The sequence below is a fragment of the Schistocerca americana genome, chromosome 8, assembly GCF_021461395.2.
Source record: "Schistocerca americana isolate TAMUIC-IGC-003095 chromosome 8, iqSchAmer2.1, whole genome shotgun sequence".
Classification (NCBI taxonomy): Eukaryota; Metazoa; Arthropoda; class Insecta; order Orthoptera; family Acrididae; genus Schistocerca; species Schistocerca americana.
Genome location: NC_060126.1, coordinates 247,513,307 through 247,536,887, shown reverse-complemented (window position 1 = coordinate 247,536,887; position 23,581 = coordinate 247,513,307).

Sequence of the window (23,581 nt, the reverse complement as noted above, 5' to 3'; positions counted from 1 at the left end):
TTGGTACGAATGCCATGAATGCCATCTATGCAGGTGTAACTGCCACCCTAGTACAAGATTACAAACCATCAAATATTGGTTCACGACTACAGACAGCACTCAGAACGTCCGAGCCTTGAATGGAGAAATGGCGTGTCGTGGTAAACATCGACAAGTGCGAGTCAGTTTTGTTCGCACGCAGACAAAAGCAGCTGCACAAACACTAACATTGTGGACAAATAACTCTACACACACGTCCAATACGTCTCCGTGAGAAAGTCAGTTACATCGGTGTCTGGATGGATCGGAAACATACAACACGTCACCAACAAAGCACTGGGAAGATTCAAACAACTATACCCTATGCTTAACAGGCGAAGCATACTGAGTTGGGGGTTTCAAAGTCCAACTGCCTAGTTGAGTGACAACTTGTTTCCCTACCCTGCAGCGGGCCCGGTTTCGATTCACTGCCAGATAGGAGATTTTTATCCACCCGTGAACTGGTTGTTGTGTTGTCTTCATCATCATCATCGTCGTCATCAACATCACCAACACGCAAATCAGCCGATGTGGCGTCGACTGAAATAAGACTTGCAAACGCCGGCCGAACTCCTCCGGATGGGGCCTGCCGGCCAACAATGTCTCACAATCATTTCATTTTACTAGACCCCTCATGACATATATACCCGGAACTAGTCTGGGGTTATGCAGATCCAAAACGTCTGCGTCCCCTGCAGGTCGTACAGAACAAGGTGCTACAAATCGTAAGCAATGATCCAAGATATATACACTTCGCGGATTTAAATAAAGAATACCACCTCGATACTCTCGCGGAGGAGTTCATAAAACTCGCCACATGACTGTACAAGAACTCAAAGACACTCGAACAATCTCTTCACCCTGAATCTGGGGAACTACGATCACAACCACAGAGGGAAGCATAACAATCGAAAAGCACTTTTCCGTATGAAATATTGACCACCTATGGAAAGCTTAAACAGAGTTCAAAAATAAATCTATCTTGGGGAACCACTGTATTTCATCAAACCTAATTGGCACCGTCAGCTGTACTCATAAAACCAACTGGATGGCTGAAACAGGGAAGCCGAACAAAGAAGACACAAATCAACCCCACACAACGAGCGGCCAATTTTATAACCAAACTGACCACTGATATGACGACTTGGTACGCTACAGGTACGTTAACGCTGCAGTTTCCCCAGGATATTTCGTCAGAGACCAGCTACAAGGATAACGCCTCTGCACTAGCATTTTCTGAGATCCAGCCACAGACTGTCGCTATGGGCACAAATGCGCCAGTAGACCTACTACCCGCCCAGACTATCACCTTTGCACTTCACATGGAACCTTTTTCCCTGTCTGTCCTTTAAACCACTACCTTTCAATCGCCTTCTGTCAACAATCTCCTAGATAGGACCGTATTAGTGGGTCGTCGTGCCCAGACGGACTGACAACGTCACAGACCTGCACCCTGTGACTCCTACGTTTGAAAACCAACCATATTGCAGTGGTGACAGTAGGACTTTTTCTGGTGGTTACTACTCCAGTGCGGGCGTGCAAGGGATCCACTATCTACAAAAAGATCCAGGTAAGTGCGATTAAAACCGGCGCACCTAAGGTTCCGTACGAACTTAATCATGTATGTAGATAGAGCATCCATCACGAGAACCGAGAATTCGACGATTTTTGCCTGTTATCGATATTGGTACTGGCAGTACATCAAAGCATGTGATTTAAATGGTGATATCTTTCGATTTCATTGATGTAGGAGCTTTTCATTCTTTGTACCACCAAGAAGCCGCAGACTTAAGCATGAATATAAACTTGACACGTCAACCTGTTCTTGAGGAAAAATGATAGTAACAGCCGGGCAGACGCACCGTCGATTAACAAATGAGTAAAACATATTTTTTCGTATGATATAATTACAAATTAGCGATATTCAGATTTTTCCCTTATTTGTACTGAGAAACCTTGCTTCTACAATGGGGAGTACCAATACACATTGTAATGGTACTTGAATTACGTAACCATTACGGCACCTCACCTCAACCTCTCGATACTAGCAATATTCAACCGTGTTTCTATAAAATAGTTAACATATTTCTGTGCCACCATCAGGTTTGATTTCATTAATGTAGAGGTAGTTTGATACATCGATATGTTTATATTGCAGTGATATTATTCTTATGTGTATTCTTTCTTTTGTCACTATGATCTTCGACGTACTTGTAACTGATTTTTGGGCGCGTAAGCAGTTAGTAGAGAGTCAAGTCTTGGTCGTCATGTTGAAAAGACGCAAGTTGTAGTCAGTTTATGAAATGTGAACTTGAACAGTGAGGAAGATATTTTGAAGTATGTTTTATATTGTGAAGTGATGTTGCAACAAAAGTAATAAAAAAGAACTCTAACAAATTCGGAGTGCTGATTACTTTTTTACATCACCATTGTCTTAACTTGCAAACGTTTAATCTTCAAGAATGGTTTGAGAAGCGCATCTATAAAACTTTTGAATATCGCAGAATAACACCTAGGCCTCTTTGCATCCGAGCTTGAAATCATCACTACCTAGATTTTCGACGATTGAGCCATGAGTTCACAACGAGACCAGCGTGGGAAACGCGAAAAGATGAGTGCCTAGTTTATCCATTATTCCATGAAATGACTTTATTAAATGTGCTCTAATGACACCTGCCACATCATAAGATTTTATTGTTGCCCAAAAATGCAATATTTAGCAGCGTGACCAACACTACACTCATAATTAATTTTTGACCTTTGTTGTGGTAGGGTTGTTAGAACGTGCACTTCACAGTGTATAATTGTAGGCTGTAATTGTTGTGATCTTTAGTTCGAAGACTTGTTTGATCCAATTCTCCATGATACTATATCCTGTGTAAACTTTTTCATCTCCAAGGAACTACTGCAACCTACATCCTTCTCAATCTGCTTACTGTATTCATCTCTTTGCCTTCATCTACGATCATTATCCCCCACCCCCCACGCTTCCCTCCAGTACTAAACTGGTGATCCCTTGATGCCTCAGAATCTGTCCTACCAATCGATTCCTTTTCTTAGTCAGGTTCTGCCAGACATTTCTATTCTCCCCAATTCTGTTCAGAGACTCCTCATTAATTACGTGATCTTCCCGTCTAATCTTCAGCATTCTTCAGTATCACCACATATCAAAAGCTACTATTCTCTTCTTGTGTAGTTTATCGTCCATGTTACACTTTCATACATGGCTGTACTCCATAAAAGTAGTTAAGGAAAAGACTTCCTTACAAATCTATACTCGATATTAACAAATTTCTTTTTTCAAAAACGCTTTCCTCGTCATTGACAGTCTGCATTTTATATCCTCCCTACATCGACCATCATCAGTTATTCTGCGTCTGAAATAGCAAAACTATTGAATTTTTCCCTTTTCTCACGGACGCTAGCTGTGCAATGTACGAATCACAAACTGAGAGGGTTACCACAACAGTGGCGGTTGAGATCTTTACTGAATCAGATAGCGAGAAAGGAGGCAGACACTACAGAGCTTCGCGAGCAGGTGGATACATTAAGGCACCATAGGAGGGAACAATGCTCGTCCAGTATGTTGGTACTCATCCAAGACGCTTTTGGCGCCACGATAATCCCTCCTTTCTCGTGTTAGGCAGGAGATGACGCATTGGCATTCATACCCAAACTGTTAACACCCGAAAAATTAGACTGTTGCTTAGAAGAAATATTGCTGTTCATGGACAAATTACGTTCAGTGGGGGACATTAAAGTGTACGCGATGTGTCACGAAGAGCTAAAGATTTCGATGACATTCGAAATTTTGAGAGCGGATTTGGTGCATTGCTACAGGAGAATAATTGTTGAAACGTTATATCATCTCTCTCTGTTTTTTTCTCTTAACTCGAGGTATCGGTTTGTCACGTTTGGAATTGTGGATGAGAATATTTACAAGTCGTGACGACGTGTGTATTTCACACGCTCGTCGTAGCTGCTAAAATATACGCTAACGATTATCAATGTTGCAACGTAGGCAAATAATGCTTAGTAAAGGTACTAGGTTGGGTTATAACAATTTACTTATGTTGTTGACACACAAGGCTAGCTCAAAAATGTGTTTGGTTTATTCAAGACTGTAGTAGTTCATGCCTGATAAATAAACATTGTTGCAGAGAAGGACGCGGTATAATCACCTATGTAGCTGCACTGTTATTCTCTATTTTACGTAAATTCTTCGTTAAACACTGACCTTTTATACTGTTAATTATGATTTGAATAATATTTACAACAGTGAAAACAAGACTTTAACTGTCAGCGATTTACTCATAAGCAAGCCTGACCCTCATATTATTATTTATTATCTTTGTGATAACGGTGCATATTTTACGAAAACTTTTGTGCAAAAAATTTTTCTTTTGCTGATACCAAGTTTTTTGAAAGTACTTTTTCCTGTTATCTTGTGGCTGAAGCCGTAATATCATCTGATTAATTGTAGTTCACATAATGGCTGCCAATACATCATTACGACAAAAGAATGGCAGATGGCCAATGATAAAGCTTGAATTGTAACAGTAATCAATTATTCCCGCTTAATTATATTCTCATCGACGGAGAGGTATGAAATGATACTAAATGGACAAATATTATTTACACATGTATTGTGAAAAAACTTACGTGCAGTTAACGAAATCGTGCTTTCAGTAGTAACCTCGCACAAAAGCGTCTGATAGGTTCTAGAGCTGACACCACAATGATTATTTTATTCATCCATGTCTTCATCCCACAATTATAGATATTCCAAGACATATAATACTTCTAGTCTTTGTTATTCTATTTATTAAACAAATATTACACAATATTACACCACTTTATTACAGAAGTATATTTATTATTATTATTCGAACCTGCAACCGTAGCGGCCGCGCGGTTACAGACTGTAGCGCCTAGAACCGCTCGGCCACTCCGGCCGGCCGGCCGCTGTGACCGAGCGGTTCTAGGCGCTTCGTTCCGGAACCGCGCTGCTGCTGCGGTCGCAGGTTCGAGTCCTGCCTCGGGCATGGATGTGTGTGATGTCCTCAGGTTAGTTAAGTTTAAGTAGTTCTAAGTTCTAGGGGACTGATGATTTTAGATGTTAAGTCCCATAGTCTTCAAAGCCATTTGAACCATTTGAACTTTGTCATCAAGTTCTGAGCTAAAATTTCAAATCTCCAGCTCATCAGAAAATTAGTTTAAAATCAGCTGCAAAGTTTGTAACTAAGATACAGGCAGGAAAGAATGTGACGTAATAAAAACGCGATAAAATACCAGTAAATTTTACAGAGAGCAGCTAAACAACGTGTTGTGAAGACCTGAGGTCCTTCGGGAACATTGAAGACGGGATTAGGATGGTACACGTCAAAATAAAGGAGCTGAGAAACAGCGACCATACTAGCAGTGTCCTCCAGAAGGAAGTAGAACACAGGATATTAGCTATATTTTTCGAGGGACTGCCGCCTGATACGTCAAGAGAGTTTCGGGCAAAGTTCCGTAACTACTTAGCGGAAGCCATACTACTGTGGCATCATTAGAAGAGACATGCGCAGTGACCCGAGTTCAAAACAGGAACGAAATTTTCAGAGCGGAAGGAATGTCGCGGAGATCGACGGACAGGCAACAAACAACGGGAAAGCCGTGAACTGAAGTGCAGGAAATGGAGTCTGACAGGGTATTCGGAAGGGGGAATAAAGACAAAATTCTACCAGGGCGCACAACAGGTGGACGTGGAATGCCAATAGTAACCAACATTAAACGAAAATGGGAGCTCCGTTACAATAAATGAAATGAGCAGATTTGTCGGGGATTATATGTAAAGAGATGCACCCTGATGGGCACCGGAAGTCGACGATACACGTCACACCTACAACGCATTATAACCGAATATCTATCAAAACATTCGCACATGGAGTGTTGTAGATGTTGCGCTAAGAGGTTTCCAATTTAGAACAGTACAATGTGACGTTGCTACGACTGGCAGAAAATCAGTACAACGTGACGTTGCTACGATTGGCAGATAATTTGGTAAGTATTTCAGAAAAGAAAGTATTGTTGTAAGATAAGCCATAAGTCGATTCTTACGGATCTGAAATAAATGAAATATTGCTGAACGGTTTAGAAGAATTTTTTGTCTGTTTTCGATAGCGTAGACATGATTGGGACCATCCGACAGGGGCAAATGAAAGAACATGTGATGCCCCAAAATTGAAAAGCAGTGTGAGTGGTGTACGTATGTGGCATTACGTACGTAAGTCGCCTCAACTTATTATCAAAGCGTCAATTTCGATATTAAAAAAGGGTGGTTAATTTTTTTGTATTTGTTTCTGAAAATGTTGTCAAGATTATGTTGTAGAAAGAGCATATGGAGCGGAGCCTGTCGCGGCCAGAGATGTCACACAACCGCGACGATAGCAGCAGCGGGGCAATGATATCGACTGATGCGCAGCTGGCCGCTATTGAAGAGCAACGAAAACATCTAATAATGAAAGTTGTCAAAAAGAGACAATTAACGTGACATGTTTGTTTGTTCAAAATTTCTGGTTCTTGGTTTTGTCCCTTGTTTCAAGAGAGTTGCCGTTGAGATCTCGTGTAGAGAGTTACATTTGAGACATCGGGGAGTTAGCCACCATTGAAGCCACGGGTAACGTCAGTCGGTTCGTGACACTCGGGAAGTGTAAGCCTATTTTAGTTGGCGCTCGAGTGATTTAATGTGGGATTTGCGCTTCTTAAATTATTAGTTGAACCCGTGATTGGGTTATGGCCTGTATGGGAAGTTATATGTACTTATCGTCCGAGGTGTATTGTTCGCAGTCGGTAGTGGGATGTGCGATGATATTTGGAGTTTGCTTTAAAAGAGTAACTCGTTGTGAGACACGCTAAGAGATTGGTTTCTCCCGCGTTTCCATGTGATTAGTTATAGTGTAAAGTTTGGTCGAGCTAACCTTGGAGTTACACGCAATCAGGCGATCCGCATCTCGTGCTAAGGGGAGGTTCTTTTCAGTCTTGATTGTGTGTATTTGGTATCGCCTTCACCCGAAGACTTTGTGAGTGATCGGTTTAATTAGGGTAAGCACAAAGGTACATGTGCCGTTGCAGCTTCTGTAATAAGGATTTGCTAAAGCTTTGGCGTGAGTGTGCGACTGTATTGGTTGTAATTGTGGGGAAGTCCTAAGGTAATAGAATCCCCGGCTGAAAGAACTCTCGAATTGAGGTGCGGCCTGCGATTGTCGTGTAATTATTGTGAGAACGGACGTCCCAGTTTGATTAATGCAAACGGGAGAACTAATCTGTGTCAGACACTTTGTGACACGCGCGAATTGGTGCAATAGTAATTTTCCATCCGATGAAAATGACAGAACCAAGGCCTATTAACTGAGTAGAGCACGATAATTGTCTCTTTGAAATTGTGAGTGTTGAGTGTTTTCAATTTGGTATAGAGGGTCCGCGTATGTCAACGCCTTTGTTTTGATTTGGGTGAATATTAATGATACTTTAAAGTGGCGGTGACGCTTAGGTTTTTTGTTCTTTTTTTACTAGCTTCCACTTTGTGGAGACATTTAAAATTAAGAAAATGACTAAATAAAATGATGCTCAGGCCCTGTGCATGATAAAGGAAAAATTGTTGTCTCGTGTTATACGATAACAGAATCTTTGAATCTCAAAAAGTAAAAAGGCTAAAGATTACGCAGTGAATCAAAACGATACAGTACAAGCAGGACAAAAATATTGAAGTGAAAGATAAGTCACATTGATAGTCTGTTACGACAATTACGTAAAGTTCGGCTTGAAGTATATGAAAGAGGTTTTTGTCTGACTGGTTAAGTGATAAAAAGTGGAAAAGTTAAGTAATGGGGAATTAATAAAGTATAAAGGTTGTAGCATAAACCATTATCATTGATAGTGTGCAATAGCATTTCCATTGTGTGTGTTCGTAAAAAGAAATAAGCAAGGATAGAGCTGCAGTGCAGTGACTGTATAGGATTAATAATCTCCGACTAGCAACGCTCAGTCAACACGCAAAATTATATCGCTGGCGTGCTCTTATGAAAATTAAACTAGCTGAAACTGGTAGCTAAGAAAGTTCAGTCTAGATTAATTGCTTCAGTGGGGTTCTATTAAAAGGAACGCTTAAAATCCACGTTGGATAGTTTTCAAGCTGGAAAAAGCTACGGTAAATCCAAGGTATCAGCGTTGGAGTGTTGGGTTACGTAAGCGAGGTTTCCGATCACGTTACAGTGAAGTGTGGCACATCGCAGTGAGTTGGGTTTAATTGACTTAAGTAGCGAATCCTAATCAGACTTATAGATTCTGCGTGATCCCATCGACTAGTAGATTACCTTTGGTGTTAGCTTGCTGGTCGAATCTGTAAAATCTTGTGATAGTCAGATGCGTTAGCTAAAATTTTCAATCTGGAGCTACACTAGCCGATAAAACCAGAACCTGTTTGTACTAGTGGTGGTCCAGTTGCATCTTCGGCGGTAGCTGTTGTGTGAGTGGTAAGAATTTGGTTAAACTTTCCATCCTCACAACTACTTGCAGGTATCTGATACAGTACACGGCGTTGCGGAGCTCTATGGCGTCGTACGCGTTTTAATACACTTGTCATCTCTGTGTATCAGTGCCATCCCACCCAGGTTTGACACACTGATAAATAGTAGTCGCTTTAGCAGATGTTGGCTAGCGCAGTAAATATAATTTAGCAGACACACCACCACCGAGGAGCAGTACAAACATCAAGAAAGCCGCGAGGAGCAGCGCTGGATTCGTGAGGTCGTATGTCAGAAATACGCGCTGCTAGAACGGCACGGAAGAAACACTCGAGTGGATACGTCCACAATATAAACTCCCATTACCAATGGGAGTTATCGGCAGCCACGGCATGGCAGCAGGTATGAGCCACAATATGGAAGTGGAGAGTATTGGAGGAATGGGTAGAGGACAAAGACACGAAATGACAGCCAACGAAAACGGGATCCGATCAACTAAAACAGAAACATGTGTGGATGAGGTGTGGATGTGTGGAGGTACGATGAGTCACGTCCTGGAACATTGGCCAAAGGTATATGTAGAGAAGACAACCTATTCCGCTACAGTAAGGGGAACAGATAAAACATGAAATAACAAAGGAGGGACAGAAGTACATAGTGAAACTTTGATTAAAGCTGTGTAGCGAACCTCGAACCCAGGATCTTTGCTGATCACGGGCTAGAGCACCCAAGCACGACTCACAACTCATCCTCACATTACTTCCGGCATTATCTCATCTCCTTCAAAGTTCTTCCATGTACTTTACGGGAATGACACTCCTGCAAGAAAGTATCGTGCAGAGAAACGGCTTAGCCTCAGCCTATGGGATTATTTCCAGAATGATAACTGGCAAAGCTCCCAAGTTCGATTCCCGTTCCGGTACACAGTTTTAAACTGCCTGGATGTTTTGTACCGTATGAAGTGCACACTCCACTGCAGAAAGAAAATTGACTGAGGAAGTACGTATTGAGTGAGACAGAACAATCAGCTATAAAAACTGTAAATGACCCTGCAGTATATTATACCATAAATAGCTATATGCGATTACTTACTCTATGATGAAGAATTCTGTTGACTAGTGCCTATGATGTCCACAAACATCTCCCACGACACGCCCAGCCACGTGCTCCATTTCCAACAATATGCTTTCCTGCAATTGACTGGTTGGGGAAAAGGCGTATTTAGAAATAATACACACGAAACTAGAATAAAATGATTCGTCTGCTGACACAAAAATTAACAGAGATAAATGTGGGCTGTCCTATTCGAAGTCACTTATACGTTAAGTACGGACTGACGAGCTGCAACATTATGACCACCTGCTTAAACGCGTACTGGTCCACCTTTGGAAAGGAACACAGAAGCTGTTGTGCGGGGCATCGATTCGAAAAGTTCTCGCTAGCTTACCGGAGGTATGTAACACCAGGCGCAAACTACAGGTCGGTGGTCTGAGGGTACAGAGCGGGCGCCCGACATTGTACTAGATGTCCATCATCAGGTTCTGACTACGTGAATTCCGTGGCCATAACGTCAACGTGAGTTCACTATCATACTCCTCAAACAACTGTAGTACGATTCTGGCACTGTGATACTGACTGTTATCATGCTAGAAGATGCCGTCACTGTCGGGAAGACATAAAACATTAAGGGGCGTAGGTGGTTCTCAATAATATTAACGTAATTCACAGCTGTCACAGTGCCTTCGATTATTACTGCAGGCCCGATGGAAGCTGAGGTGGAACCCCTCCATAGCGTAATACTGCCCCCATCAGTGTCTGTGGTGTGGTGAATGTTTCGAGCAACCGTTCGTTCATCTGACGATGTATCCACTCGTGCCTATCGGCCTGGTGTAACAAATCATGACATATCCGACCAGGTAACACGTTTAGATTGATCCACAGTCGAGTCTCGATGACCTTGTATCCCTGAAATCGCAGTTGATGAAACCATACGATCAATATTGGAAAATATACTGATCGTATATTGCGGAGCCGCAAGTTCATCAATCTGTGCTAAATTCTCCCTGCACCGTAATTGTACTCAGTTATCAGGTCTGTGACAGATTATCACATGTTCTGCCTTACAGAGTGGTCAAATCTGTCACCTTCCAAGTTCCATGATGAAGCTTGGTCACCCACTGTAGCTAGATAACAGGGGTGCAGGGCCATATTGTTAGTGCAGACTGCATATATTCAGGGGCCGACTTATTTCATTTATTACCTGTTCCATCTCCATTTAATATATTTTTATTGATTTATGACTCCCTGCTGGTTGATTTATTACCTCCTGAGGAAAATCTGTCCCTCTGAGAAACTGCAAAATCCTCATACTACCCCTCTTCTCTGGGAAATCCCCCACCCTCCCCCTCCATGATACAAGCACATTTCATGTATCAACTTAAGTAAATAATTAATTAAAATGGCCAATTGATTACCCCCTCCCCTCCTGGGAAACACCGCAGCCCTTCTCTCCCCTCCTTTCCTCCCCATCCAGAAAAAAATTGGTCCGAAAATCGCTCAGTCTGTGCAGAGCTATTGGTTTAGAAGGTGCAGGTATTACCTGGTCCTGCAACTACATGTCCCAATTATATAACTGCACTGCTCCAGATTGGAGGTGTCGTCTTTTTGGAAAATTGTATGTTCTCACCTTAACATACAGGGATCAACAGAAGTAGAGCACAATGCTACCACCAGAGGACGTCCCACCAATCGTCCCCTCCCTCCCCACCGACCCCAGAAAAAATTGGCTGGAGAAATCGCTGAGCTGCTGGACTGGAAGGATCTCACAACAGGAAATTCACTTATGTAGCAAAGGATACACTGTTTATTTATAAAATTCAAACATCAGGATTTGGATCACTCTTTTATTTGGCTGGAAAGCTCATCATTCTCTGCTTTTGGAAGATGAATGTTTCAAGATACATTAGGAAGAAGTAATTAAGTAAATCGCCTTTTTCTGATGGCGCGAGGAATACCACCATGAAATACTCACCATGCATAATTACACTGCCATAGGTAGCGCTGCACAATTTTGACGATAAAAGGTGTTGTGATTACATTGCTGACTGCCATGTCAATCACATTGCGCCATGCACATCGCAGGTCATATACTACCACAGCCCCTGGAACATGCTAATCTTCCACAAACAAAGCATCAGGTAGGAGCGTCGCTTTGAAAGTTTATACTGGACTCACTTCCTGCTTCTCTCCCTCCCTCCCTCTCTCCTCCTCTTTCTATCTCAAGTGGCTACTTCCTGCCCAGAGAGTGTCTGCCATGTGCTACAATAACCCCTTTTTTGTCCTGAACCAAGTAATAATACTTGGTAAATCACCAGCTGTGGATGTCTTGGAAATATTTCATCATTATATCAGATTGATTGACTGATCAATTAAGTCTATACCCTCTATGGAGAAAGGTTTTTCCTTGCTACCTCTTAGTGGATACTAGGGCTGATCCTGCAACTGCCCAGTTTTCCCTTGACTCGTGTTGGTGGATACTGGCAGAGTTACATTGTTTGGTAGGAAGTCCATTACATTAGAGGTAGCTGTGAATTTCAGATTTCAGCTCAATTACATGATATATCCTAAAGAATACAGGGTACTTAGAAATTGTGGAAAAATCGGAATTTTTTATGACATTAAATTCTACAGTCCATATTGATTACATTGATATATAAATTACAGGGTTTCAAATGAAAAACGACTTATACACCAAATTTTTAATTACTGCCGTGTATGCCGCCACACCTCCTTTATTTTTGTTACAGAAACCATTATTATTTCGAAAAGAGCTTTGAACTCTCTGTACCCAGCGATTATGCGTATGATACGTTCTATATGTTGATAACAGTGCAGGTTTCTAGTGTCTTTAAATGATTATCTACGCTAATATTTACTTTTGTTTCGCTGAAGCAGTTTGTTCACGTGTTACTGAATGTTTGTTGCCCAAGTGCTACATATATATGTGGAAGTACATAGCCTACAGTGTGCAATAAATACGAACAATGCCACACATCAAGAAATTTAATGAAAAGAAATTCTGTGGTAACCAGTTCACAAACAAAGCAAGCCACACTCTTGGAAGTAATCTATGTATCAGTTCTTCAGGGAAGAAACTCCTACATGGCACGCGTCCTGGTACTTCAAATTTTTGTGTTAACTATGACCCTGTTTGTAGTGGATTTTTTGTTGTTGATGTTGGCATCTTGCCGTTTTTTATAAAGAAAGTGGCGAAATGTAAACAATGTGATGGTGTAAGCTGTCTGGAAATAACTGAACAACGAACTAGCAGGAAGGGGTTGGCGTCAAAATTAGTTGTTCTGTGTAGATCCTGCAATAAATCTACCTCGAAAAGATTTCAAACATTGTGCATAATTTGTATAATGTGAATTTGAAGTTAGTGTATGCAACGCGTGCAATAGGAAAAGGAAAAAAGGCTGCTAAAACGTTTTGTGGTTTGATGGACCTTCCTCCTCCTCCCAGTACGTTCAGCAAGTACATAAAAATACTTTTAGGTGCCTTGATGGTTTTGTCTAAAGCATATATGAAACGTGCAGTAGAAGAAACTGTAGATATTAGTGGAACTAGGAAAATTGATGTTGCACTTGCCAATGTCGAGGACATCGTTCCTTGAATGGTGTTCTAAGTGCTACGTCTCTGGAGAATGGTAAAGTTTTTGATGTTGAGTGCTTATCAAAATACTGCCTCACCTGCCACCGTAACACTGAAGGACGTATTGAACATCAGTGGTTCAAATGGCTCTGAGCACTATGGGACTTAACTGCTGTGGTCATCAGTAACCTAGAACGTAGAATTACTGAAACCTAACTAACCTAAGGACATCACAAACATCCATGCCCGAGGCAGGATTCGAACCTGCGGCCGTAGTGCTCGCGCGGTTCCAGACTGAAGGGCCTAGAACCGCTCGGCCACTCTGGCCGGCGAACATCAGTATCTAAGAATTATGATGGTTACAGTGGAAGTATGGACTGTAATGGAGCTCCAAAAATATTTCATAGGGCAGTGCCCATTTATAACGTTAGATATACCGAGTACCTAGGCGATGGGGACTCTAAAGTTTTCAATAAAATTAATGAGTTCAGTGTTTATGGTGATACCTTGGTAACAAAACTGGAGTGTAGTGAACATGTGCAAAAGGGGATGGGTGCTAGATTGAGGAAGCTACGAACAGAAATGAAAGGAAAGTTGCTATCAGATGGAAAATCTCTGTCTGGCCAAGGCAGACAGAAACTGAAATAGACCTTCTTCAGAGCTATTATGGACTGGTCATTAGACGAGCAGTACTTCTGAATGACGTTACAGTAATGACAAAAGCTGTATGAGCCACCTACTTTCATAAGTTGTCCACAAATAACCACCCTGTCCACGGACTTTGCCCTGAAGGAGCAGATTCTTTGTGTGGTTGCCAGAAAGCAAAAGAAAGTCGTTAAATATACCATCATAAGCAGTCTCTTCCTGAGACTGTTATGAATGAAATAAAACCAATATTTAGAGAGCTGAGTGACCCTGTTTTGCTTAGTAAATGTCTTCATGGGAGCACTAAGAATACAAATAAAAGTTTCAGCCATTGCATATGGGAAAGAATACCCAAGAATGTTTTTGTAGGACCAAAAACATTAATAATTGGTGTACTAGATGCAGTGATATGTTTCAATGATGGAGTGATAGGACGGTTGGTAGTCCTGAGAAATTTAGGCATACAATATGGCTCTAATATGGAAGACGAATTGCTTGTATGTGACAGACAGCAGGTGCACGAAGCTGAAAGATTCGCTCTTCAAGTTACCAAAGAAACTAAGAAATGCTAAAAGGAATGCCAAGAGGAACCTTGAAGGTTAAGAAATGGTGCAGGATGAGGGCTACGCTTCAGGAATATTCTTAGCCACAGTTTAATTGGACTTATATCTTCATTCACAATTTCCCGCAAGTTGTATTTTTCAGAATTCAGGGACAAATATTTCCTAAAGTCTATAAAGCATTGCTCTAATTTTTTGTGTAACTTGTAATAATCCATACTTATGCAGTATACCTAAGGTTTGTTGGAGACTCGACTAAATTATAGAAAAAATAACATTTTTATTAGGAAAAAATTATAAAAATTAAAATGTAAGATGTGATTTTTTATTCTTGTAATGTATGTAGTAGGTGGAATCAAATACGTCTAGTACCTCAGCCATCATGTCATGCATATCTGGTAAAAATTTAATCTCCTTCAAATGTATAACTTTGGATTAAATGGTACCGAAATTTGAGAAAGCATTTTGGTAAAAAAATTGCATCTGTTTGTTTGTAATTTTTTGTAATAACCCTAATCAGGTTGAAAAATATTCAAAATACTTCTAATTCTTTTAGAAAATGTGCTGCATTACCTGATATCAACAAAAGTCTGTAAAACATATACATTATAAATAGTGCCTGAAAGAAATTGGTGTTGATTTTTACATAGTATTGAGCTGGAAATGTACCCTGTATCCTTAAAGAATCGGCGGGGTGAATGAATCGGTGTTTGTGCACGCAGTACTACAACTGGAAACAATAAACTGACCAGACAGGAATTTGATAGCTTGATTGGAAGCGACGCTATAAAAATAACGGTTGAAATTTCAAATTTTGGCGTGAATTTACACCGTCACGACTGTGGAATTCCCGATCACTATAGGTCTGCTAAGTATCTTTTGTAAAGCATTATAGAATTCCTAAGTTAGTTCCCTGAGCTACGCCAGAATCAACAGCGAAGAAGAAAGGATATATCGCGTCATAGTATAGCAACAACAACAAATACCACTATGGTACATAGTGTGCTGAATTGTACTGAGATGCCCTAAACCACGATCTTGGTAGTTGTCCTGGCTATGTGCCTGAGATCCTGAAAACACTCGTACATAGGAGCCCACTCAGATCGCATATGTGTACACGCTCAGGGGTAGGAGAAAACTGCCATCATGTCCACAGCCATAATTGTGGACGCACGTGTATACCAGGGTGCACTACCCAGGCAATGGAGGGCATCTGGAGTTGACTGGAGTGGTAAATGTCGGATGTTTCACTGGCTACTGGTTACAAATATTGTTTGTTAGCGTGGGAAATATGTATCAATGGTATGAGGGAGTTGCAAATATCGGCATAATACGTTCTTTAGCAGAATCACTTTCTAAATTCGGTGAGAATGATGATTTTATTACGAGCTTCCACACCGCAGGCGACGTGCACCAGTGCGTTTATTCTGTCAATACACACCCGCACGATCCTCGCCTATATTAAATGTCACGGTGTTTGTGAGGAAGACCACTTCTTTCGGAAGCAATACCATACCTCGATTTATAAAGTATGTATAGTTTTTATCACGGGTATCATTAGCGTTACTTGTGTGTGCCTGTAGAACCAAGACTGCTTTTTATGCAGGGTGATAGTAACATAGTAATAGCGATTGCGTTTTTAATAGCTAGTCGCTTAGAAGACGATTATGTTTCTCTTCTTAACACACACTGGCAACACATGCAAGAAAAACAAATTGAGCATATCCATCCATCGCAAATTTTCGGTCAATATTGCTTGGTGCCACTAGCATTCAGTTATTGGCGAAGTATTATACTTTGTAGGGGATGTGTGATAGATTCTCTGTGATCAGCAGGCTTATAAAGTATGTATTGTGGTGTAAAGAAAATCTGTCCGATCGTAATGGAGGTATGGATTTGACATGGAAAATCGCCATATCATTGCGTAGATAGCGCTAAGGGTGATGAAAGATTTTACGTGGACAATTATACCTAGCCATAAGGAGGATACATATATTGATACTTCAACGTGAGATTCCTCCAGAGCCACAGCCGTCATGAGAAGGAATTTCTAATACTTCACTCATTGTCAGATGTCAACAATCGTAATATTTAATTGTAATTACAGTGATAAATATGTAGCTGGTTTCCTGGGACGATTCTGCGGGCCATTAGGGTGCGTGGTAGAGGTAGCTGGTGATCGGAACGAATTGACGTTTCTGGTTTAAGACTGTCGAGAGTAGTGGATGCAAAGAAAAGTTCCAGCCAGCTGGCTAGTTGGTTGTTGCCTGCAGCCGCGTGGACATGTCCCAGCGGCGACCCTCCTGGCGCCGTCTGGACAGCTGAATTGTGAACTAATGATCATTATGCATTGGGTTGTCTCCGTGATCGCCTGTGTTGCATGTTTTCTCCTTGGAAAATAGAGGGATTCAATATCGATCACTGCCAAGTGTTGGCGTTTGACGTATTAATAACATCCGAATTCCTACTCTGCACTCTGGGAGACTTGTATGTCCGAGACTGTGGCTGCGGTCATGGGACCAGTGGTCAGGAATTCCACAATCATGATGGTATAAATTCACGCAGAAATTTGAAATTCCAAGTATGATTTTACACAGCATCACTTCCATTAAGATGTCAAATTTCTGACTGGCCAATTTATTATATCCAGTAATGGTACTGTGAGTGTACACATCAATGCAACGCGTCTATAGATTGTTTAATGACACAGCATCGAAATGAGCTGAAATTTGAAATCCTCGGCTACCTTCAACAAAATTGACTTCCTGGCAAACGACGTATATTTGCCAGCATCCACCAATAGGAAGCACAGGAAAAAAATCCAGAAGGGCTTGGAAACTGGGCATTTGCAGGATCGAATCACATCACACATACCAGTCCCAGTATCCATCAACAGAAAGCAAGGGGAAGCTGTCCCACACAGGGGGTTTCGATTTAATTGATTAGTCAATCAACCTGACAGAGTTAGCGAATATTTCCAACACATCTACAGCTGGGTATCCTTTACTTCTTCAGGACAAAGGAGCGGCTAGTGTGGCACATGATAGACACTCGCTGTAACCACTTGACACAGAGAGAGACAGGGAGAATGAGGGAGACGGAGAGGCGGGAAGTGAGTCTCGTATCACATTTCAAAGGGATGCTACTACCTGGAGCTTTGTCTCCACAGGATTAGTGCAGTCCAGCAGCTGCGGCGGTCCATGAACTGTGGTGTGCACAGTACAGTGCAATTGACATGGCAGTCAGTGATGTGATCAGGACCTTTCTTCGCCTTATATTTCAGTGTGATCTGTGGTAGTGTAATTATGTGTGGTGAGTATTTCTTGACCGTATTCCTTGCGCAATCAGAGAAAGATCTATGTGTTTAATTACTTCTTTTTGATGTATTTCACAAGACCTGTATCCTCCAAAACAGCAGAGAATGGTGAAATTTTCCCGCTAAATAAACAAGCGACCACCTCCTGCTAATACATCCTTTACTATGTAACTGAATTTTCTGTGATGAGATCCTTCCAGTGCAGCAGCTCAGTGATTTTTCCTGCGATACTTTTCTGGGAGGTGTGGGGAGGGAGTGGGTGATAAGTGGGATGTCCTCTGGTGGTGGCATGGTGCTCTAGCTCAGTTGATCCCTGCATGTCAAGGTGAGCACACACAATTTTCCAACAAGACAACGCCTCCAAATGTAGCAGTGCAGTTACATAATTAGAACAGGTAGCTGCTGGACAGGGTTTTATTTGCACCTCCGAAACTAACAACTCTGTACAGACTGAGCGATTTTCCCACGAATGTTTTCTCTAGGTGGGTTGGGAGAGGGAAGGACTGGGGGTTTTCCCAGGAGGGAGAGGGTGTAATTGCGAGATAAATGTATTAATTATTGACTTAAGGTTATATCAAAAGTATGCTCGTATCATAAAGGGGGAGGGGGAGGTTTCTGGATTTCCCAGAGGGGTTTGGAAAGAAGAGGGGGAGCATGTGGTTTCTCAGAAGCAGACCCAGAGGGTCATAAATCAATCCCCAGGGGAATCATAAATCAATTAGCATAACAGTAGGTTATGGGAAGGTGGAGGAGGCTATAAAGCAATCACATTTGCCCCTGAATGTATGCAACCTGCATTAACAAAATGGCCCAGCACCCCTGACAGGCCATAACAATCAGCCCTTTGTCGAAGTCATATCAGTGAATTTCCCTAACTGCAGTCCATATAGTCGCTGGAATAATTCCCCATTCCCCTCTGCTTCACATATACGCTTTCCTTACTGCGTCATGTGACGGCAACAGCAGCTGGCGACATTCGGTCTCGTGACAGCAGTGATCATCATGTTTTGGTTGATCGTTGTAGCTGCTCTGCCATATGCTGCAATTCGAGCAATTCTTGTAATATTACCATGTAAATAAATACTGAGTGAAAGCCAAAAATCTGATTTTGAGATAACCAACAAAATGTGCAATGCAATTGTACGAAAGTAGTATAAAAGTTTGTGAATGTGGCCCAAAAACAAAAGCTGTACAGCTTTGATGTCATATTTGTGTTTTTATTCTACATCACCAGGTTAAGAAGAAAATGGTACAATATCTGAAGAAAATGAAGCATTCTGTGTGCAACGGCTTAAACAGAAATAACGATAATGTGCCATCATACCCGTTTTCACTCATTTCGTTAGGTTCTTGTAAAATTATTTATTATCCTTTTACAAATGGAATCATTTTAGCTAAATTTTTTCTCTTTCCTTCAGACAACCAAAGTTCACAATGTAGTGTTCAGCAGGTAGTCTGATCCACTTTGCTTCTCAAGTATGCGCGCTGGTGAAATTCATATTATTTACATCTGGTGAGTTAGTCGTAAAAATCTCTTTCTTGGAAAACAGTCACTGTGGACGGTGTCATACGTTTAAGTTCGGTGACGAGGCCAACTACATCTTTCGGAACTTCGCACACCATTAACCTCTTTCGTTTCTCAGTATGTGCAAAACCACGATCGCAAGACATAAAAGTGTTTTTTTTTTCACCAAAATCGTAAGGTAACTCTTTTCTGTTAGATAACTAAATGAATCAGTGCAAATACGAGTTAATTATGACCTCATAATCATAACGACGATTTTTGTCGGCACGAAATTCGTTTCAATAATAAACGGAATGCGTTAAAATACTGTAACATTACGTTCATTCCAAGCCTCATACCAAATGTTAAAATGACAGTCAAGGTCTTTCTGGTGCTTGCTCGGCACCTTCTTTAGCTGGAACCACAATATTTTCTTGTCGAGTATATTCTTTTCTTCGCTGCCTAGTTACTTTATTTCACTTTGAGCGCTGCTTTCACCTCTCCATCTCCATTTTTCTACAGTTTTCCTTTCGATTTTGTAATACTCTGTATTATTTGCACAGAATATTTACTTCAGCAATGCCCTCTGACCTACTATTCACTTGTCAGAAATTCACACATGTGTACCGCAAGAAAGTTGCGGCATCTCAGTAGCTGAACATCGATGTTGGTCTTAGACACGAGTGCTGTCTTTAGACAGCTGTAAACGCTGTTTCCCCCGTTCCGGGGTTTGTGTCAGAACGTACTCATATGTTATTGGCCTTGGCACTTAAAAAGGAATTTCACTAACAACGAAATTTTCCTGTTTTGGCGCTCGGCCCGTTATTTACTTATATTCCATAATTAAATAATGTCTACAGGGCTGTACGAAAAGTCACACATTGAAGTGACCCACGTAGAAGTCTGGTATGTATACTAAATTACGAGCGTAGCGGCCGCCGGTGTGGCCGAGCGGTTCTAGGCGCTCCAGTCTGGAACTGCGCTACCGCTACAGTCGCAGGTTCGAGTCCTGCCTCAGGCTTGGATGTGTGTGACGTCCTTCGGTTAGTTAGGTTCAAGTAGTTCTAAGTTCTAGGGGACTGATGACCTCATATGTTCTTTAGTGTTCAGAGCCATTTGAACCATTTTTGAACGAGCGTAGAAACAACACGCCTTAAGATGGCCTGCAGTGTTTACTGTTTATCGTCAATCATAAGCTATTCATAATTGTTGCCTGTTCTAAGAGCAATTCATATCTATTGTTTATTGTGTCTGATAGATGCAACTTTGAGATATATATATTTCGTCCCGATACGTACAATTGTGACATTGCAGTAACATATCGCTATGCGATGTTTATCTTTGTATCCGATCGTTTTTGATTGTGTTTGAGGAAAGGTATGGTGGAAAGTTTTAGTTTGCTTTGGTGGAAAATGAACAGGCTGCGCGGTCGCACAGTGGCTCCGACGTGGCCACAGAAGGTCTGTCTCAAAGGCTTTGGTGCAAGGAGACCGGACTCAAGGGTGCTCCTTTTCGCAGAAACGTCTGTAACAAGCCCCTGGCAGCCCAGTTCGGCTACGAATGCGGTTTTTCAATTCAAAGGAGTTGCCGGCTAGTCCCTCAGAGGATAGCCACCTGTGATGAATTCTCCTTCCGGTACGCAGAACACAGAAGAGGATCTCATTGCCTTCTCTCCAAAACCTGGTTATCCAGTCATGTGTATCTTGTCTGACACAGTGCTTTGGCTCTAAGGACTCGACCAGTGAGATGACAGGAATGACTGTTAAAACCCGTTGAATAAAAAATATTTTGTGCAATTTTGGCTTTTGATAGTTTTTAACAATTAAAACAGATCGCCCTTCAATACTTTCATAATGAGAAAAAATGATTCAAATGGCTCTGAGCACTATGAGACTTAACATCTGAGGTCATAAGTGCCCTAAAACGTAGAACTACTTAAACCTAACTAACCTAAGGACATCACACACATCCATGCCCGAGGCAGGATTCAAACCTGCGACAGTAGCGGTCACGTGGTTCCAAACTGAAGCGCCTAGAACCGCACGGCCACACCGGCCGGGTCATAATGAGAAAATTCAATGAGTAGAACCTGGCTATGAGTTAATACCAACCTTCTGCATACTAAAATGCTTTCAGTGAGCCAAGAATTTGGAACTCGTACGGTGTTCCCTTGTCTTCTGAAAAACAGAACGTAATTCCTCCTAGCCACTGTGGCAGTGCCTGGAGATCTTACCCTCCACGTAGAATTTTTCGGGACTTAGAGTGCTACGTTGAGTGGAGGATTCCATTTCAGCACTTGCCGTGTGGAAGACGTCTGGACCTCTCCTAATATCGGTGGCAACTCGTCTCGGCCGCCATCTCAGCAGTTGCATTCAATGCTGACTTGTGCGCGGGGGAGCATGTTCGCTGAGCTCTAAGAACGTATGCGAATACAGAGATATGTAAACAGGCAGAATACGGCGCTGCTGTCGGCAACGCCCATGTAAGACAAGTGTCTGCGCAGTTGTTAGATTGGTTACTGCTGCTACAATGGCAGGTTATCAAGATTTAAGTGAGTTTGCACGAAGTGTTATAGTCGACGCACGAGCAATGGGTCACAGCATCTCCGATTTAGATGTGGTGTGGGGATTTTCCCGTACGACCATTTCACGAGTGTACCGTGAATATCAGGAATCCGGTAAAACATCAAATGTCCGACATCTTTGCGGCCGGAGAAAGATCCTGCAAGAACGGAACCAACGACGACCGAAGAGAATCTTTCAAAGTGACAGAAGTGCAACCCTTCCGAAAATCGCTGCAGATCTGAATGCTGGGCCATCAGCAATTGTCAGCGTGCGAACCATTCAAAGGAACATCATCGATATGAACCGAAGGCCCACTCGTGTACTCTTAACGACTGCGCTGCGCAGAGCTTTACGCCTCGCATGGGTCCGTCAACACCGAGATTGGAATGTTGTTGATGGAAACCTGGTGCCTGGTCGGACGAGTCTCGTTTCAGATGAATCGAGACAATCGCATGAATCCATTGACCCTGTACGTCAGCATAGGAGTGTTCAAGCTTGTGGTGGCTCTGTAACGGTGTGGGGCGTGTGCAGTTGGAATGATTAGGACTCCTGATGCGTCTGGATACGACACTGACAGGTGACACGCAAGTGAGCATCCTGTCTGATCACCTGCATCCATTCACGCCCATTGTGCATTCAAACGGACTTGGGTAATTGCAGCAGGACAATGCTACACCCCACACGTCTAGAATTGCTTCAGTGGGGCTCCACGAACACTCTTTGAGTTTAAACACTTCCACTGGCCACCAAACTCACCAGACAAGAACATTATTGAGCATAAATGGGATGCCTTCCAACTTGCAGTTCAGAAGTTCTCCACGGCCTCGGACTTACGGATTCGTGAACAGCCCTGCAGGATTCAAGGAGTCATTTCCCTCAAGCACTACTTGACACATTAATTGAGTTCGTGCCACGTCGTGTTGCGGCACTTCTGCATGCTCGCGGGGGCCCTAGGCGATATTAGGCAGTTCTACGAGTTTCTTTGGCTCTCCAGTGTAAGTTTCACACTGTACAATTATGCTGTCTCTTATCTGTGCAGCGCAGAATTTGGAAGATGTGTAGCGCAACTTGGATTATTTGATTACCTGTCTTATTTTATGAACCTTGCACACGATTACTTTGCATTTGCGAGCTGTGCGGATCACGAAAATTTGCTGCACTTCCGATTAGATCTGAGGTACATTCCAATGTGTTCTAGGAGAAGAGAGGGCGCAGTTTGCCGTTAATGTTCAGGGGAATGATGTTCACACATAATAATTGCTTAGTAGTAATTTTCTTTGGTTCATTTATAACTATGAGCACAGTAAGCCGATATTGTTAAGTACACTCTTGGTTTGCAATCTCTAAACCCGATTGTCTAACAAAGATCCTAACCAGGCGATGGTGCACAGTCGTTGGAGAGTTTGATTAATTTGTTTAAATTAATTTATAATGAGCAATGTAATTTCTACGCTTGGGTCGTAACAGTGAAAGCTAGGCATTATGCTCGGCTATCGAGCCCTAACGCGATTTCGATACAACATCTCTTTGGGACACTAACGGTTTAATCTTTCATTTCACAATGGACAATAATTGTACTCTGTTTCCGTACTGGAGAGCTCCTGGGCGCGGATGAACGTACGATACGGCAGTTCCCGTGTCGTTCCGATTTTCGATGCAATCTCCCTTCGGACATGCTTGGGCTGGCCCTGAATCGTGCTCGGATAGCCGAATGGTAACACAACCGCTTGTGATAAGCGGGAAATCCGGGTTCGAGTCTCCTTCCAACACAAATTTTCACCGTGGTCATTCTAGTATGTAGACGTTGGTTGCTCATA